General features: G+C 46.3%; 1 protein-coding gene and 1 non-coding gene across 2 annotated transcripts in view; one reads left to right on the top strand and one right to left on the bottom strand.

The window, feature by feature from the left end:
• Nucleotides 1-20870, top strand: part of LOC144179744 (uncharacterized) — a 140782-nt gene that overhangs the window by 54694 nt on the left and 65218 nt on the right. The gene's annotated exons all lie outside the window — the stretch shown is intronic.
• Trnar-ucg (transfer RNA arginine (anticodon UCG)) lies at nucleotides 2524-2595 on the bottom strand. The gene has a single exon. It is a non-coding gene; the product is annotated as a tRNA-Arg (tRNA).

Below are 20870 nucleotides of genomic sequence, written 5' to 3'. Positions count from 1 at the left end.
TGGTGCAACGATTGCAAATGAAATTTCATAGGTTTGGCTCGGGTATAGATACCCATTTTCTTGAGTCATAAACTGTTTACGCTGTCGTTCTGTAACGACACTTTTTTTCTGCAGAGGAGACTTCAATTGCCATTAAAAAAATGCGAGTGAACATTAATTTCTTTTCGCAGTAAAATAAAAAATTCACTCAGTGAATGAACGGCCATCTAGAAAATCAGGCATTGAATCAAGCTCCTTGAGATGATGACGGCAAGCCATGCTGAGAACCATTTTTCTTTTGTAAAGGGTATGTCATGACTTCAACTTTCCATTCTGTACGCGAATACTGTCGCCATAAAAACAAAATTTTACTCACCCACGAATGGATACGTAATTCCTAGAATGGACCTTTATTGTGCTAGAGTTAAGTATCGTGTACGTGAACCAGCAGGTTCAGGCACGTGCACCAAGTGCATCGCCGACCGGTCCCTTCAGCTCGAAGTAGCACCGGCTCGATTCAAAAGCGGAAAAAATTGTTCTCACGACCTTAATTCGCAATGTAGTAAATTTCAGGCCCTGTTTCAATTTTCACAATAAAAGGGTGGGGATATGCGGAGACAGAGCGTGCACCAACGTTTGTATTCTACGACAAGTTTTTCGGTGTAGTCTTTAAGACGACAATCACCCTTTTTAGGTGTACCCAGAAGGACAACGCCCTTCTGGGTACCCCCAGCCCATCGTAACATCGAGTGCTTCTGAGCAATTCTGGAATCAAACACGTACTATGCGCCGAGACTGTACCACAGGGAATAAAACCGTTCTCGTGGGTACCATTCACCTGCAGAACATAAAATATCCGAGTAAAAGTGTACTAGCCCGTAGCGACCTCCCTTATATGAGCCGAATTCGCGAGGGCGACGTTTCACTGCGCTGTGTCCCAAAGCTCGCATGTCGGAGACACGTAGGAAAAAGAAAAGTGGACCAGCGAATGAGCCCTCCGCCCTCAATTCCCGTGGAATTATGCGAACGGCACACACACACACACACACACACACACACACACACACACACACACACACACACACACACACACACACACACACACACACACACACACACACACACACACACACACACACACACACACACACACACACACACACACACACACACACACACACACACACACACACACACACACACACACACACACACACACACACACACACACACACACACACACACACACACACACACACACACACACACACACACACACACACACACACACACACACACACACACACACACACACACACACACACACACACACACACACACACACACACACACACACACACACACACACACACACACACACACACACACACACACACACACACACACACACACACACATACACACACACTCACACAGCAGAAGAGCGACATGGCTTAAGCTAAATCGCGGCAGTTCTACCGGCTGCGAATTCCTCCTGACCCCTTGACAATCGTTTTCCCATTTGTACAACTTCAGTGCGCATAAACAAAGCAAAGGAATGAACAGGAGAAAGGGAGGGGGAAGGGGGCGGGGGTAGGTTAGAGTGCTGCGGGCGGCGGTTCCCAAGGGCAGGAACTTCGGATACGAGCGCTCCTTGCGGAACGGTCTCTCTCGCATTCCGGGGCTCCTTCGTTAGGGAATAATTCGACGTGCGGCGGACTCGACACGATAACGTTCTCTCGCACCTTTCGCCTGCCGCCGGATACCTGCAAAGGGGCCTCATTAGATGAAAATACCAATGACGAGCTACTCAGTGAAGAATCACAGAGGCAGGTTACAAGTTCACAGAAGCCCCTGCGATCCTTCACTGAGTAGCTCGTCGTAGGTATTTTCAGAAATGGGCGTGTCACCGGCGGCCGCCCTGCCGTATGTGTTGTGCCTGTGAACCAGCTTGTTCTCACTTCGTATTTTGAAACGTTCGCTGTACCACTTGTTTATTCCCGTAATCCGCACGGGAGGTGTCTGTTCACCGCCCTCCCTTTTTTTAAATGAGTGAACTTCGCTATTGCGTTACGTTTTGAGAAACGGGTTTATTTGCGGTGCCCGCGAGATCGCGTCTGCTGTTGCTATGAATCGTTGCTTTTTTTTCTAGGGAGAACTTTTGAGGAGCTGTAGGTCACGAAGGTTTTTACGCAAATATATACTGCCCTCCCTTTCCCTGTCACCTCTCCCCAACAAGCAGTCGTATTTTCTTAACAAGGGTGCACTGTAGCACACCTTCCGCACCTATAAAAGCATCCGTGTTTCTAGGTTATACGTTACTCTGATGAAGACCGGTACTCCAGTCGAAACGCCGGTAAGCTTTTTGCTTAATGTTTGTCTCGTCTGTTTCTGTCTTTTTTATATACTGAAAGATAGGTCGGCAGTCTACAACGCCAAGGGAGGCATAGGGGTGTTGTTAGGCTCTCTTTTTACTACGGTTAGTCAAGTTAACATTTTTTTAAACCTACGTAAGAAAGAAAGAAAGAAAGAAAGAAAAACACGCGCCCAGAGTGGCGACCGAACCCACGCCTTTCGATTCGATCTCGAATGCCTTACCAATTCGGCTATCTGGGCGACTGTGTTCGCCTTCACTTTCTGGGGTATTTATATTTACTAGAACTGTGACTGACGCTTGAGGGTGGTAGCCAGCGCCACTCTGACTACACGGGGAGAAGGAGACCTTCTTTTCTACCCCCGGGGCGTCACTCGAACGTCTACAGCCTGTCATGAGCGGGTAACTGGCGGGAGGCCCTCTTATGCTACCTTGGCATCAAGGCTGCCAGAACCGAGACCCTCGCTAGGCTTTCGCAGATTAATATAGTAAGTAAATGAGGGGCTCGTTGAGGAAATACAGAAACATAGTCCGGCAGTCTACAACGCCAAAGGAGGCATAGGGGTGTTTTTAGGCTCTCGTTTTACTACGGTTAGTCAAGTTAACATTTTTTTAAACATACGTAAGAAAGAAAGAAAGGAAGAAAGAAAGAAAGAAAGAAAAACAGGGGACCGAACCCACGCCTTTCGATTTGATCTCGAATGCCTTATATATATATATATATATTTAAGCAAACCAGTTTCACTGGTTTGCTTGAACCATTGTTCAACAGAACATATGAGCGTTTATTTAATAATTTAATAAGATCAGCAAATATTCTGAACTATGTCTGTTCTTGTTTGTGAGGTGGCGAGCTTACGCCAGTCTTGTTGTGAATACGGTTATTATTTCTTGCTCTCACGCATGCCTACAACTTAATTTTGGTTAAGTTGTGTTTTCAGACGGAAAACTAGCGCAGCCGCTGTGGCCCACATATTGGCGTGCAGAAGGAAGACGAGCAGAAATATCTTATCTGCCACCTTTAGGCTACACCCCGTAGACTTTAGGACCCTCAAACGCTGCTGTAGAGCTAAAAATTGTTTTCAAGTCTCATCTTTTTAATGTATTTCCAAACATATCATCGTGAACATTTCAGACAGGTTCAAGTTTTTGCGGATTCAACAAAAAAGGGGTAGTTTCTAACACCCCTTGTTTTTACGTTTTTGAATACTCAACTAACGCCTGAGTATATTTTGGATTTATTGAATACTCGAAGCATCATCTGCCGTGACATATAATTATATATTCGGTACGCCAGCCACCGACAACAAAAACGCGGTGATTATCTCGATTCGCAGGCACTTTCACTTCGTTGACACACGGCAACGCTTTTACAACACTCGTGGTACCTCACATCAGCAAGCACTGCGCGATAATTGCATTTGTTTGTTCAAATCGGGAGTAGTTTACGACACCGCCTCATTTCCCCCCTTTATTGCATTTTGAAGAGGCTTATAGGTCCTGGTGAACACATTGTCTGGTACGCACAAAAACAAGGTTGTTAAGTTTAGAACGCAATTCCGCGCTCTTTGTGTAGGGTTGTCTTTAATTTATTCTTTATGCTGGGTGAGCGGGCGGTGAGGCCGTCGCCTGTCGTTGCCTCCTGGACGTAGAAGGCTGACCCCCTTTTCTTGTCCCTCTACTCTACAATAAGCGCTGGTTCATTATCACCATCATTCCCTATTTTTTGCTTTCATTTTCGAGCATGCACAATTGCCAGAGCACCGAAAATACCCACCAGGGTCGTTCCACCTTTTCGCGCCATCATCCTTCTGGTCAGGCTTGCGGTAAGTGCAACACAAAGGGCTGCCTGATTGGAAAAACATGTACGCGCAGTGATAGGTCGGCGCTGGGGCTTTATTGCCGGCGCCGATCAAGCGGTTTTGACGGCAGCGCGGTGTTGACTCGAGCACCCTTCGGTGATCCCTGTAAAAGCATTCTCATCGCGTCTACTCATTAAAGCTGCCCCGGCGGGCGATAACGTGTTGTCTGAAGTGTGATCTCAACTAGCAGAGTATCGCGCGTACAGTGAATATGGGCTGAAATTTTCTTTCCGTTTTGGTGACGTTCTAAAACTCATTACAGCTGGAAATGAGAGTCCGCTTGTGTACCCTGACGAGATTTGGAATGTATAAAGGAAAGGGAATAAATAGGGAATGCCCTTTATTTGAGGAAAAAAACGCTTTTCAATCCCATCTGCGCATAAAAAAGAAAAGTAGGGGAGTATAATGGTCTCTACGCAGAAAAAGACAAAACACCTAATGGGGAGGAAGCTATCGGATGCGTGGATGACAGGTTTCCTGAAAAGGAAAGGCACGATCATGCTTTCGAGGTGAGCGAAATTCCCGGAGTGGCTCCGGCGCAAGGAATGCGAGGCACGCAAGGTCAGTGAGAAGCGGCGCCGAGATTCCTTTTGTCTATTCTACCTGAACTCTGAGCACAAACTCGAAAAAAAGGATGTTACAATTGCGTAGATTTGTTGATATAAAGGATTTTATCGTGGGAAGCTCAGGAAGTTTGACTTCACTGAATTGCATGTGCCGGGCAAAAAACTATGAATGATATATTACTATGCCTACACACTGCCCTGCATTTCAGGTCACAGGCATGCACCAGCACGTCTTAACAAGTACATTCTTGGAAACCAAAATGTACAAGAGGTGTGGAAAAGAGGGATGAACATTGAAATAAATTTTTGAGCCCGGAAGAAAAATTTATTTAACTCGAATAGTTTTGATACAGTAAGTAACGAATTAGGTTCCACGAAGATCCAACGCTTATTACATTTAATGAAACGATGTTTATTGCATACGAGAGGTCTGGTAACATGCAGCGGCGTACGTGTCGTGTTATTGACTTCGCGACCAGATCCCTAATGACATCGAATAAGGAAAACTGAACACATTCTTTTGTCAGCTCGAGGCATCCTAAATTCAACGCATACGCATTTAGTTATTTGTTTATTTCTCAGGTTTCTGCCATCTTTGTCGGAAGTGCGCAACATAAAAAAAAGCTTGTTACACGTTTACAACATACTAAAAGTTTTTTTAATAAACAAGTGTGCATTTATTCGCCTGATTACGCTGGTTAAAATGTGCTTCTCTGCGTGCCTCATCCCTGTGCACGTAAAACTGGGACACAGTATACCATATTGGCCTTCATTACAGAGAGAGTGCCAATTAGAGTTATTGGGTTGGAGTTGATATATTTATCAATCAGATGCTAAATGCCACGAATTTTTCAATCACGCGGGAAGCGTTTTCTCGTGGTGCACAGTAGAAATCCGGGCGCTGCTCCGGCGGCAGAAATGTCAGAGTGACGCGGGCGTCGCGTTTCCAAACGCTTCGCTGCACAGAGCGCCCATGTGCTATGCGTGCTGTCACTGCGCGCGCTGTTCTTTTGAGCGCCTGGTAAAAGTAGCCAGCCGTTCGGGCTCTGTGGCCTCGGTGTAGGGTAATGAGTACTGGGGCAGACGGATCGGGTTCGAGCCCCAGCAGGTCTATCTCTTTGTTTTTTTTCTCATTGCTTAACTTTTCTTCTAACTTTAAGTTTTTTTTTTAAACTCAAATTTATGTGTTCTTTTTGTTAATAATAGTGATTTGGTATGTTTTAGGTCGCTTTAGGTTTGGGGCGCCGCCAATGACGACGTTCAATTGCCGTTCTGCATCGCGTGAACAGACACGTCACGTGGGTGCTCTGGGCAGCAAGGATTTGGAAATACGCGACCTGGGCGTGTCCCCACATAAAATTATTTCCTACAGTGCGACATGTGTCAGCATGCTCGAGCTCGCGTAGGTCTTTCTGGCTGGATAAAATCAGCTGCGAATTTAGAAGTGTAGTGCCCAACGCTTAATTATTAACTGGAACTTTTCAAGCGGCTATCGCTTGGCGTCCAGTGGTCTGCACCACGGTCGGCGGCTTGAGGGGCTGTGTCGCTTCGTAAGACGAATAATATCATGCGCCCCTCCGTCTAACGACGACTATGGGTGAACGCGAATCATTCGTGTGAGGGATACCTTGGTTGTCGTCAGAGTTTGGACTTTGACTGGCAGGTGGCTTTAACTGACTTACTGAGCTTCCATTTCGACTCGCGCGCAGTTTCGACTTTGGATCGCAGCGGCTTTGACTTTGACCCATGGCCATTTCATTTCGCACGAAAAATGATTCGCGTTCAACTATTGTCGTTGTTAGATGGAGGAGTGCATGATTTTTCTCTCTAATTTTGCACATCCAAGCAGCGTATTACAAGCACAAACTGCTTCGGCTGTGTCGAAATGGCGCAAACAGATAGACGTTGGCTTCATAACGCGAGGAACCCAGGCTAGATTCCGAAAACGCAAAGAATTTTTTTTTCTCTCACTTTACCCGCGACCATTAACATAGTCAGACAAAGTTGCCTTTACTGCAGTGTGTTTTGGCGGTGACGTACGCCATCAATGAGACATAGGAAGCTCCGATTTAAAAAAAAAAAAAACTACGATAGGTGTGTGACTCGAGGGAAGGCTAGCGATTTTTTCGCCAATTGTGTTAAGATGTCGTTACAACGGACGCCTTCCGCAAATACGTCAGTGGCTTGGCTCTTGATAAAGTTCTCCGTTATAATCCAGGGCAGGGTGCTGATGTTCACGCTCTTCGAATTCGACTAAAGACGGCGGTGACGAGCGCTTGCTGTACCACTACTCTGATAGTGACGCCCTGAGCCACCACGATGTGTGAGCTGGCGCTGCTGCTGCCTGGACAAACTTCAGCGCATGGAGGCCTGTACTCATTCTCCGCGAGTGGCGGACTGCCAGAGAATATTCTGGGCATGCTCCTCGAGTTTGGGTGGGTGAATCACTGCTGCGGCGAGGCATTGTTCCCTTTATTTCCACTAAACTCTCTTGCGGCTTGTCCGAACACCCTCGGCCGTGAACAAACAATGGGTGGCTTACAAAACAGCGGGGCGCAGTGTTATCTCAGTAAGTGATAAGCAGCTAGCCGTCGAGTGCTGTTAAATTGTTAGAATTGGAAGTCAACATAACTTCCAAATTAGCACATGTGCTAATCTTTGTTGCAACTTCGCGTGCTGTTATCTTCTTATGCCCTTCATGTCATCAAGAATTAAGCAGGTTTAAGTTCGCCTCTGGCTGCTCGTCGCCCGAAAGAATTCAACTCGCACGAAGAAAGCTTGGCAGTCGAGCTACCACGGCGCCGGTGGTCAACGCAGGGTACGGCGGCAACATTTTAAACGTGTTTACTGTCAGCTTATCCGGAGTGGACGAGTAGCATATTTTAGTGTCCATGCTTCACATTACGCAACACTGGTCATTTTAAGGCACTCAGGGTTATTATCTCCGGTTGTAACTGACATCGGTTATTTCACTTGCTCATTGTCGTAAGCAAAAAGAACACTTCATCAGAAATCGTCTCGGATACCCGTTTTCTGCGAGGAAATTACTGGGCTCCGGCGTGTGGTTTAATTTCTAGTGTATCATTTTTGTGGAGATGTAAAATAGTTACACGGAGCGCAATCTAGCTCCCCTCGCAACTGGCATTCGGCACAGGAGAGGACAGGACAAGACAAGACAAAACACGAGATGACAGGACAACACAATACAAGACAGGGCGCGACTGCACTGCACTGAAAATCAAGACACACCCAAGCCAAGCCGCAGCAAATGCTGAAAATGCGAACTGAAGAAAAACATAAAACGACCAAGTTATGATAGGAAAGAACATTTCACCTTGTTTGGCTTTCAGGAGAGCAAGAACGAAGAAAAACACCCATAAGTTCTTCTGTTACATTCTTATTTTGTTAAGATTGCTTCTTCGTCCCCACAGTAAACAGAATAACAACCCGCTCAGAAGAGCTGTTTCAACTTCTTGTATGATTGGGCCGCTCCCTCCTTGGCTTATAAATTACATTCTTATTTACACCTGAATTACTTTCTTATTTACGCCTTCTTCAAAACCTGTGATGTGGGCGGGCGTCTAAGAGTCGCTATAAAACTCAGGGGGATGTTTGTAGTAAAATTGTTAAAGAAGATTTAAACACTCACCGTGAAAGGCACATCGCATCGCGAGAGTGCGCAGTGGAGGTCCAATTAGAGTGTCCAGGTGCAGCCCTTGGCGCCACTCGAAACCTTGATAGGGCGCGCTTCGGACGCACCTGCTCCTTTCAGATTACGTCAAAATAAAATCAAAAACCTCATTCCGGATGAACAAAAACTTTTTGCTTGAAAATGAAATAAATTGAAAATGGATCCTCCTCGTGAAGCAAGCAAATCTACCTGGTGTTCAAGTATTTCCCTGGTAAAGCTAAATCTTCATCTCCTTCGTCACCTTGCAATTGATGATGAAAGAGGCGGAACTGTGTTGTTGCCTAGCGGGACATCTCTAGATGGCGTGTTTATTAATCGGCACGTTCTGTCCGGAAGCCAATATCCTTTACTGTCTTCTTAGTGCCTCTTTCAGCAAAGCTGTGGAGCCATCTTCATGGCGACACGAAAGTGAAGACCTTGCGTGCGCGTCAATAGCCTGACTTCATTTCCGCTTCCTGACACTGTGGAACATTTACCTGCTCGCAATCGCACTCCTCTAGGCACAGTAAATGCGGGGGAATGAGCCAGGTGCAAATGTCTCCAGGGCTAGGCCACTTTCCTCCCGATGCTTGGATCCCCTGGGACGCTGCGAGGCGATCTTAGCATCAGCGTGTTCATTTCGCGCGCGTCGGTGGCTGTTCTGGGTGAACGCCTCGATTAGGCGAAACGCCAACGCAAGCGGGCTCGACGAAGCCCAGCCTTTCATCAGACGCTCACCGAGCCAACGCATTTTAGATAGAAGGAAAGCCTACGCACCGCCTTCCCAAGCACTTTTCGTAGGCATGCAGTAAGAATTCTGAAGCCCGTTTCTTGATATTGGCTGTTGGGTAGAGAGGGAGGAGGTTTATGCAATGCACCACTTTAGCGCCGCCCGAAATCATTTTCTCACTTCGACAGTAGTGGTCCTGCATGCGGTCAAGCATGCACTTTCGTTGGAATTTTCCCTACTTTCTTGCACTTCATGGTAGCTAAACTAGTAGCGACAAGCGTTTGCTTGACTGACGACCTTTTCAATAGGTCTGGCGCTCTTTGCCCTCAGTCGGCCTTGCGCCATAAAAATTTAAACATCATCATAATCATCATCGTTTCATAGTTCGGAGGTCGTGTGCTTCGTTGAGAGATTGTGCCTAGAGCTGTGACTTTGGTCATAGTCGCCTATATCCCTTCTGGCATCGCCGGACTAGCTTTGACTGGTGACTTTGCTACGTTTTTGGAATGGCCAGAGGACCAGAAAAAGTGGTTCACCTTATTAGCTGAATGCACTTTTGTGTCTGGAAAAACATGTCTTTCGTCCGTAGGGCTGTCACTATCAGAAGAGAAGTCGTACTTCATCCTCCATTGAAGGGTGCTGCACAGGTCTCCGCGTCTCAAGGTGGACTTGAGTGGCGTTCTCATCGGTCAGGCTGCACACGTCTAGTTTCTCGGCACCGTTTGCGACCAGAGGCTGCATTGGCGAGCGGCTGTTTACTGCATAGTATCCTCTGAGTCTTGTATAGTAGATGCACTGCATGATATTGCTGGTGTTCTGCGGTCAAGCTTGAAGAAGTGTGACATTAAACCCATGTTTTACCGGCTGTCCTTAACATCGCTTTGAGGAACACAGCATGAATGTCTGGAAGCACTGCATTGGAAGAGGCTAAGACTGCCTTTTGGCGTTCCTCGGGCAGCGACGAACAAAATCATCCACCAGACTCAGTATCTACCTCTCCGCATGCCGGCTTTTTGAAGTTTGCTTATGCAAGTGATGTGTCTCTGCAATACCTATGTTGGATTAGTATTACTGTGGCACCTACGATCTAGGGTAGAGCCTCGCGTATACATGGAGCCCGAATAGAAAGCACTCTTCAGGTGTTGTATCCCCGATCGCTAGTAATAAAACTGCTTTCAACACGCCTTCCGCATACAAGATTCTAAATGCGCCCTGAATATCCTCACATCCACTCCAAGCGACGTTCATTCATTGCCGAAGCAAGATAATCTGTCGTTTACCATGTGCAACGTTAATACGGTAACTGGCGGTAGCTTGTACATATACTGATGTCTCTGTGGATGTAAATAGATGGGTGTGTAACGGCTTTTGTGTTATCAACTTTGACAATTTTGTGGCTGGCACAGTAAAGCTTGTGGCTTCATCTACCCGCAGCGATCGCGTTGCAATTGAAGCTGCACTACACAAGGTGGCCTCCTCTGAGCCGCAACACGTCGCAATACTCGGGGCTTCAGAGCCAGCCCTTCAGCTTTTTTAGCAGGGTATACCTAATTAAAGGAACTACGAGCGATCTTTAGGTCTTCTCAAGCATCTCATTCCTTACGGTTTCACCGCAAATTTTTTGTTGGTTCCCCCGCACGTATACTGATTAGTGGGAAACGAATCTTGTGACAGCCTAGAGCGAGATTGCTTATCATTTAATACGGGATGCGCTGCTAGTATTCGCACGGCCCACTCACCCTGCTATATACGTACATCTGGTGCAATGCGCCTGGTGACGTGGATCACTGCATTGTGAACTGCTGCGAACACCACCGAGCCGCTTGATCGAAAGGCCGTGCAAACACAATCTGGAGCACAAGAACTTTTGCGATCTTCGGAGACTAGAAGGGTCTCTTTCTGCAACGAAGCCCATCATTATCTCTGGATTGTACGATGCGACACATCTTGTCTTCTTCTGCTGGAGTTTATTTTTTCCACAAAGCTGCAGTTACGTGCGCTGAATTTTTGTGTCTTTGATGCGACATGGTGTCGCTTAGGCAGTTTAAATGCTGGCAACTTCTGGTAAGGCAAAGTCTGTCTCAGTGAACACTTGCTACTAACACTACTACTATTATATCTCTGTGGTGGCAACATGACGAGCACGAATCTTAAAGACGCTAGGCTTTCTTGAGCTACTTAAACGCAGAATTTTCGTCACTCTGCATGTATGTCTTTCTGTGTGTATGTCTGCTGTGACCCGATTTAGCCACCCGGCCAAAGCGAAACACAAGCGGTGCCATAATCTTATATACCCACAGCCAAATGTAAACGTCTAAGTCCGGTGTCAATGTTCATACTTGTGAACATTGTTGTACAAGAACAAGGCATTACGCAAACATAACGCAGCAAATCAATGCATAAGGGACATGTGCAGTGTTCCTTTATTAAAAAATTCATGGATGCTTGATTTTTGCGATAGCAAATGAAATACTAGATAAACGGCAGAAAACCGTCGCTGCTGTTGCCCGCGCTACCTCCTGGCGGCATTTACGAAATCAAACGGCGATAGCAACGAAAGGTTCCACTAGATAGGATCCATGTTCCGCTTGGAACGCTCGTGGAGTAGGGCAACGTGGTTCTATGATTGTTGCAGCAGGGTGCCTCAATTCACGCGCGTCTCCACCGTATGGCAACGCTGGCATCGAGGCACCCGACTTGGAGCAGTGAACGCGGTACATTTAAATTGACTTGAGCAGACCTTTAACGTTTTATATTAAGAGGAACGAGATGGGAGAGGAACAGCATGACAGAGGAGCGGGGAAGAGAAGGGAGGGGCACCAGTCGACTATCGTCTTCCGTCGACATGTGCAACAAAGGAGCAGATACGCGGCCATTTTTAAGAAGTAAAACCTTAATCAGCAGCGTCACTCCCCCACAGCGTGCGTTATAGTCAAGCTTCGCTTAAACAAAACAATTTTTAATCAGTAATTGCTGATACTAGGGAATACTGTCCAACACCTTCGGCCACCCTAGTTTACTCACAAATGATTTTTATTTCCTTGGGATGCTGCTATTTCGTTTTTACATGTTTGAGCTTGATTTCAAGCTTTGTTTTCGAACATCAGAGCTTCCAGATCAAATGCGTTGCAGTGGTTGTTTACCGTTACACTCCAGGAATCCGAACTGAGCACGGTGTATAAGGACATAAAGCGACCGATGTTATAAATCGTTGAATTCGCCAACGCATCGCGAAACAAGATTGAAAAACTGCCGTATTTTGAACACTTATCCCCGCAGCATTTATCCCCGCAACAGGATACCTAAATAATTGATAAGATGCTTGGGAAAAGCCAGCCTAAAATGTAGGCGAAAGCTTTTAAGCCGCCACGATTGTTCTCGAGCGAAGAAAGGAAAGCAGTGAACTGGAAGCCCTAGGTAGTATACGAGTGCTCGCGAAACTGTCTTTGCTTCCGAAACAGTACGTCTCTACGGTAATCTGCGGATAAAGCAAGAACGAAAGGAAGTAAAAAGACTGCGAGGCCACAAATAGCACATGCGAGGTTCTTATTTGGTCGCCCCTTTAGATTCGTACGAGTGCAAAAAGAAAGCCCTTTAAACTTTGCGCACAAAGCCGTCCAGCAGTGGAAACCTTTTTGAAGGCAGTTGATTACGTGCTTTCGCTGAGCACCACTAGAATAGGATAAAGGCTCTCCTAGAGCAGGCGTTCACGCTGGGTGATATTTTGAATTGCCGGAGGGACATGTTTTCAACTTTAGCCCGCACAGTGTCGCTATTGAGAAAGTTGAACCAGCTTGCGTGATTGAGACATTCGGTGCTGATTACCGCTGTACTTTATATTTTTGTGTTTGCTTTGCGCATGTGGACTTCTTTTTGTCGACCTTCCTGCTAGTACCGTACTTACCCGATTCTAACGCGCACCTTTTTTCCGCAAAAATAGGCCGAAAAATCGCATGCGCGTTAGAATCGGATACAAAACCGAAACTGCCAAAACAGCTGAAATTTCGTTCCACCCATCACCATCGCAATCTCAAGATGGCGCCAAAGCTTTTAGCAACAATTTTTCGGATCTAGGCGCCTAGGCTTTTCTTTCGGCGTTCACACAAATTGTCAAATTATTCCACTTGGCTGCTTGATAACAGCAATGGCAGCAGCGGCAACGAAGGTGCGCCGCTTCCGCGGCATACGAGCGGCTCCCACGCGTTCACACGAGCGGTTTGCTGAAGCGTATGCCTCTGGAGAAGCTCACCGGATGGGCATGCGTGGCGTGGGCCACGATCCAATCGAACATGGTTGAACGTTCGTTCAGAAGTGTGGCATCGCGAACGCGCTTGACGGCACCAATGACGAGATGTTGCGGTCAGCGTAAGGCGACAAGGAGCTGTCGGAAAGCGACGAGGAGTGAGATGAGTGAGATTACTTCGGGGACTAAATCGCCCGTTTCTCTCGCATTCGTTTTTCTTGCTCACAAAGTTCCTTGCGCGCTACAAACGGAGGTGCAAGTTTGTACGGTTTTTTGCCTGGAAAATCGGGTGCGCGTTAGAATCGGGGGCGCGTTAGAATCGGGTAATTACGGTAATTAAATTAAGCTGGAATTTCATTATGCCACCTTCAGGAACAACACGTAAGCTCGTTCTATTGCCTACTTGCGAAAAAAATGGTTTTATTACAAATGCCCTTGGTGCACGCCAACACCCATGCTGAGTAAGAATTACTTTTTAATGGAGGACGTGACTTTATCAGTTTTATTGTTCGTCAGTTTCAAACCACAGCTTCGATGTTGCCGTGAATCTTGTCGCGTTTCGTCGTTATTTAAACTTCGCGCTAAGAACGACAGCACTTAATGAAGCGGAATGGAGTCTTAAAACACCTGTAACTGTTTGAACATTTCGCTCGATTTTTTTTAACTCCATGTAATGCATCACGTATTATAATACCGCGTCCAGCAACAAATCTGTTTTTTGTTGTCTTTACAAGTCCTTAAAGTTGCGTATTGAATTTAAGTGTTACGCCGTGTCTTCCTTCCTAATTGCTTCCTCATCATATCGAGCATATCTACTCGTGAAACAATAAAATTTCACCAGTATGTTAAATCTCTTAGGAGGTGTGTGACAGTGTTAAAATTAGTGTTATTTTTTTCCTCCGGGGCGGCAGCATTGGGCGGAAAGAAACATATTCTATAAAGCAAAAATTGACTGTACTACGGCTTAACCTGCCCGTCGGGCTTTTTGGCACGATTGAGACTTGACGTCGAGTCTCGGAGCAGCGTACGGAGATCCGGGTGGACGAGTGCCGCTTTCTCCCCACGACTCGTTGGACAGAGCGGTGCAGCGGTCAACGACCGCCGGTGCTCGCGAGGTAGCGCACATCCTCGAAACAGTTTGTGCATCGATTCCATCGATTCCGGCAGGCGAGGCGGAAACACGCCGGGACGCGCGCTTCCAAGTGCACGAACATCATTGCACTGCTATCTTGTTTAAATTTGTTTTGGTTTTTTTGCTGCGTCGGTTTGCTTTCTGTTTGGAAATTGTGTTTTAGTGCTCTTTCGTTGTTCCGGAGCGATAAACAATGCAAGAGAAAGCGGCGACGTCTTTTTTACGTAACTAGGATTGTTTCCTTAAAACACGCTTAAAACACAGCCGACATTTACTATCACTTTTTTTTTAACAACAACAAATTTGGCTTTGGCGCTGCATTGGGGATATTTTGAAAGGACAGCATTGATTTGTTTCTTTCTAACCGGAGATTAGGGGGCTACAGCGTAGCTTGCACACGGACAGAAGGGAGGAGAAGTAGACACGCACAAGCGCTGGGACCAACAGTTCATAGAAAGAAATACACGCACATATATATGCGCAGTAGCTAGCCCCACTATACAGCTTGTTTATCAGCGGCGCATGCGTGGAAAGTTTAATTCCTTCTTTGAGAGTGCTACGGGCGGTGAGCTGACACATGCCAGTCCCAACCTGCTAATCAGTTCAGCACTGATTAGCGCTGATCCTGGGATCCTGGATATTTCGTCACATTCTTGAGACCGCTGCTGTTGCAAAGCACGCTGGTACTAACTGGGTGCACGCAGTTGGTACGACGATCGCACTATGAGCGGTCTCACTAGATCAAATGGGAATAAGCTTTGCTCTCGTCGACGCTATTCATAACCGAAAGTTAGCCAACAGCTATGGTGGCCAGTGTACCTGTTTTGCTCTTCTCTCTTTTCCTTTGGGAAACAAGCTCTTTATTTCCGAAGTCTCTGTTCCGCAACCCTCTCGACATCTCGAGGCGGGAGAGCAATTGGAAAATGTGTAACGAAATCATAAACACTTTCATAAAGTCTGCAAAGTCTGATCTATTCTGGTATGCATTACTAAAACACTTTAAACCTGGAGTTCGACCTCTCAGTATTCTGTTATATTTATCGCAGACGCCCATTCATCGAAGAGCGAGCAGAGAATTATCCCATATCATTCTTACAACACACACGAATCGACTTAATCACTCATCAAGTTGATGCTGAATGCGGTGATGCGGAGTGGTTCGAGACACCGACGTTGGCACTGCTTTTTGGCATAGAAAGACCCTCGCCTCGGTTCTTCGTTCTTTTCCCCGTCGCACTGCTCTTTCGCGCACGTGATTCCATTATCCTGCCCCGAGCATTCGATCCACTAGGACGCGGTTGTAACTGTCTGCAGGGCAGCCGCTATTGTAGGACGGGACCATACAAAGGACCTCTTGCTTCGTTCTCGTTTCCCTGTATCCCGTCTATATATGTAGCACCCAGGATCAATCACAAAACCGCCTTCTTGGAGAACGGGTGGGAAAGGCGCTACCGATAGAGGAGTAAAGTACAAAAATGGCTGTTCAATAAAAAAAAGAAACAGCGAGAGGTCGCTCTTTGCATTTGGATGCCATGACAGAGAATTGAAACCGACCAATCTGATGGCACTCGGCAAGGAATCCTAGGCAAAGGTGTGATGTAAAGGGTATTCTCGCTCAACCTTGCGCCATCAAAAGTTCCACTGAAAACAACGCCAGTGATGAATTTACAGTGCGGTACTTTTTTTAAATAACAAATATTTATCGCTTCCCGTATAAGGTATTAGTCACAAGTGGGAGATTATTTATGTTGGTTAGAAACCGAGTCGCCTCAGCTAACCAAAAGTATGATTGCCTGTATATTCTTAGTTACTGGACTGAAGTGTTGTTAATGTAGTTTCTAAATTGTGGTCTTGTTTTTTTGTCTGCTTTGCTTCTTTACTGTGTAGTTGGACATACTCGAAATCACCGTGAAATGAAGGTTGTTCATTGCTTTCGTCAATTGAGAACATATGCAAATTGGCCACTACTGATGCTGAAACGGTTTTTCCACGTTTATTTCCGGTGTTCTATATCGATCTTGGATTGTTTCCTCTGAAGTTTTGGGGACACTTTGTGTGGTTTTGTGAGTTCCACAATATTGTCTCAAATGCCACGACCAACAGCCACAGATTATGCTGGCGTTTGAGACTGTAGCGTGTAATTTTGGGTATTGTATTCACCAACGGCGGCAGACACCACTGTTTTTTAGAAGACTTCTATGCTAGAAGAACGTTTTTCCAGCTAGTGAAGATATCCCAGCCAACGAAGCTCCGCAAGAACATTATTGCCTATCGACAACATGTCAGGATACCAAAAGCGTTCGTTCTACATTATTGGCTATGACAGCGCGCTGTCTGTGTGCCCCTTCTGTAGTCCCGTTTCCCGCGCTGTTTTAACTCAGACTCTCTACAGATGGAAAGAGAATTTACCCTAGCTGACCTTGCGCCAATAAACACAATTCATCCTCAGCAACGAGAGAGAATCAGCCTTAGTAACGGAAGTGCCTTAAGTTATGAAAGCGATCTGATTGAAGCTGGTAGCCAAAGAATGCAGGGATGCAAAACAGCACCTACCGAGTACGCCCTTTCGCACGATTGCATATCTCTGAAGAAGATAAAGCGGGGAGAACCATGCTTCTGCCGGCACCTCAACGGTGAGATGCTGAAGCTGCAGAATGCAGTAGCCGCTACAATTGAGGAAACGCTATAATGCACATCGCTTCAGTGGAGTGAAAAGGAGTACGAGGATGAGACCCGACATCGGCGCTGCAAGATCAGCCACTTGCCTTTTTTTGATGGAGCAGTTAGGTTAGGAGCGGAGTTAAGCTGCAGAAGAAAACAAAAAATATCTACGCTTTCACAGGGCGGGAAGAGCAGGGAGGAGGCGTAGGGTCAGTCGGCCTTCACTGGACCTTGAACGCTTAGCGAGAGCACAAATGCGAAAGGAAAAGAACAAGGAGGGTTTGTCAGAGCGACGCAATTCCAAAATTTGAGAAGCAACTGATTGTAACCGTATTCGATAAAAATTCTCTGCTAAATAAATAGCCTCACCCACCTAAAAGTAAATGAGATTATTTACAACCTGTTATCTCCAGGGTAATGTATTCCATTTGCATACGAATAGGCCTTTAAAATACGAACATGCAGGGCCACCGCCTTTTTAGGCAATTGAGGGACTCATTATTTCAGCCTGTGTTCGTCAGCTAATGAGAACATATGCAAATTGCCCACTACTGATGCCGAAACGATTTTTTTCACGCTTATTTTTGGCGTTCTATATCGTTGTGGGGTCCTTCCCTCTCAAGTTATGGCGACGCTTTGTGGTAGTCTGTCAGTTACAAAATGTTGCCTCCAATGCCACTACCATATCAGCCACTGATTATGCTGGCGTTTGAGAAAGTAGCGTTTAACTTTGCTGATTTTATTCATCCCTGGCGGCATATACCACAGTTCATTGACGACTTTTGATCTGGAAGAACGTTTTTCCAGCCAGTCAAGCTATCCCAGCCAACGAAGCTCCACGGGAACATTATAGACAGCATGTCAGGATACCAAAAGCGTTCTTTCTACATTATTGGCTATAGACAGGCAGTCAGGATACCAAAAGCGTTCGTTCTACATAATTGGCTATAAACTGCATGCCAGGATACCTAAAGGGTTCTTTCTACATTAATGGCTATAGACAGGCAGTCAGGATACCAAAAGCGTTCGTTATACATTATTTGCTATAAATAGCATGTCAGGAAACCTAAAGCATTCTTTCTACATTAATGGCTATAGATAGGCAGTCAGGATACCAAAAGCGTTCGTTCTACATTATTGGCTATAAACAGCATGTCAGGAAACCTAAAGCGTTATTTCTACATTAATGGCTATAGACAAGCAGTCAGGATACCAAAAGCGTTCGTTCTGCCCTGCGGCTTTCGCAAGTGCGGTAGACACTCGTTAAGGGAATATTGGTCATGACAGATTTCAGGTATTTTTCTCTTCACAATGCAGCAAACGCTATCTCAAGACGAATTCTCATAATACGGACACATTTTGTTATACCCTTTGGGGAATTCGTCTGAATGGAGTCCACGCCAGCAAGCAGATTGCAAACTTTCCACCGGAATCGATGTATTGCACCTAAAACACACGCGCGTGAAATGAGAACCGTCGGTACTGGGTCCCCGCGATCGCGTATTGTCGAAGAAGACCTCCCGCCGGCGGAGCTCAGTCTGCACGCGGGTGAATATTTACGTGGTCAAGCGGAGTGGGTGGTCGTTGGTGGTCTCGCTGTGTGCTCGCTGCGGCTACACGTACTATTAACGCAAACAGCGTGAAAGTTGTTCGCCATAAAGCACGCGCCCGACCAAAGGGCCGCCATGTCGCCACCATCCTGTCATTAGCGGCGGACGTTCGCTCTGGTCGTCGGCCGCGCGCAGGTGCGTGCACCAGCATGATGCGAGGCTTGAGAGGCCCCAGTTGTGCCGAGTTCAGGCACTACCGCGAAAGGTCAGCACTTTCGTGGCAAGCCGCAAACGCCGGTGCCTCCGCCTCCTCCCTCTCCTTCTCATCCTCCTCCTTTGACTCCTACGCATTTATTTCGTTCTTCTTATTCCTTATTCTTCTCGTATTCTTTTTTTTATTTTCCTCCTCCTCCGCATCTTCCTTCTCCTTATTTTCTTATCCTCATTTTCTTTCCTTCTTTCTTCCCTTTCTTTCTTGTCCTTTCTTCTTGTAGAGAAAGTAAGGCTAGTACAGACCGACGATCGGTTGCCCTTTGCTGAGTTCGCTTTGGGGATGAAAGTGGCAAGACGCCCAGTTAAAAGGCCATGCGCACACGCGCCCACACAAACACGTGCGCTAGCGAAGTAAAGATAAGTACGTACTAAGAAGAACACATGTACTTTACGGTGATTTTCCTTCTTCGATATTGACTTGTTGGTGCATATCAGCCCCCGCTATACGTATAACTGGAACTTCTCTTGTTTCGTAATTTTGAGATGTTCATTCCTCTTCCTTTGATTTCTTTTTTCACGTGAGCTTCATTTGCCCTGAGCTCAGCCAATAAGGAAGTATTCAACTTAAAAGGCAAGCCTAAAGGGGCTCTCGAAACGTATGCGACGCGTTTCTATATATTTCAACTTGCGTGCTCGCGTGCGGGAGTGAAGGCGTGCGCGGAAACTTTCGAGGCAGGTGCGCACCGAAAATAACGCCCCCAAGTTGTTAGTACTGAGGATCGGACCCTGGCTGCGTCACTTCCGAGGCGGGAAGCGTACTCTTTGTGCTACGCCTCCTCTTCTTACGGATACGCAGCTTGAGGGTTGATGGGGATGTTTTGCTCTTGTATAAAAGTTTTGCAGATTACTGTATACAATGCCGAGGCAGAATTATAATTTATTCGTCTTGACAGGCAAATGTTCCCTCACCTGGTAGCATCCCTTTTAGAGTGATCACAATGGTAAATACAGGCTTAGGCTATGTTTAGACTACCGAAGCAAAAGCCATATCGTGATCCATGAGAACCTAAAAATACGGCGTGTCACGCAGTTCGGTTGGCTGAGACGTGAAATGGCGTCATTCTTTAAAGTAGCCATGAAACAAAACATAAGTTTGGTTCATTCAAAAGATTGCCTCGTTAGAATCATACTGACACCATTTTTAACGTAAACTTCGCTCAAATAAGCTATATCATTAGGAAACAAGGGAATGGCCATGCGACCCACTAGCTCATTTTCCGCAGCAGAACCTATGATGTCATACCAGCCTGCTCTACGACTGGCGGAGGCCGGCAAAAGCAAATGCAAATTAGGCAGAGCTTATAAGCTTGCCGAACGAGCTATTTGCGCCTAAATGTAATGCAGATCCATTTTACAGCAGTAAGACTGGTGCGGTAGACAATAAAAGTTACGAAAATACCCGTAAACATAAAGGTACCAATGCGCGCTGCTGTTGGTACTTGACGCACTATGCTTGTTTTAGCTGCACAGCAGTCCGGCGCTTTGGAGTTGTCTTATGCGACGCTGGCCGATTGGCACAAGCAACATTGCCTTACGTGACCCTGTTTGTCAAGGATACCCCATGTTTCCCGAAGCGATTACTTTCTACCGTAACAAAAACAAGCCAGGTGTAAATACGCTCAAAAACAAAGCAACGGCGTTGTGCTGAGTATGCTAGCGCCATCTGGGAGGTTTAACGGCAAGCAAGCCTGCAAGTCGAATGGCGTCGTTATGCGCGCCGTTATGACTTCATTGTAGATGTCCCCGAAAAACACGAAACACGGCATCATTTTCTGCCGGGAAAGTGCTTGGGACACTATAAAACACGAAATCTTTCGAATAAAACAAACT

The sequence above is a fragment of the Haemaphysalis longicornis genome, unplaced genomic scaffold (genome assembly GCF_048455015.1).
Source record: "Haemaphysalis longicornis isolate Haplotype H1 unplaced genomic scaffold, Haemaphysalis longicornis Haplotype H1 scaffold_4, whole genome shotgun sequence".
NCBI classification, from domain to species: domain Eukaryota; kingdom Metazoa; phylum Arthropoda; class Arachnida; order Ixodida; family Ixodidae; genus Haemaphysalis; species Haemaphysalis longicornis.
The sequence above is the reverse complement of the archived record's forward strand: the minus strand, read 5'-3'. Positions and strand labels throughout refer to the sequence as shown.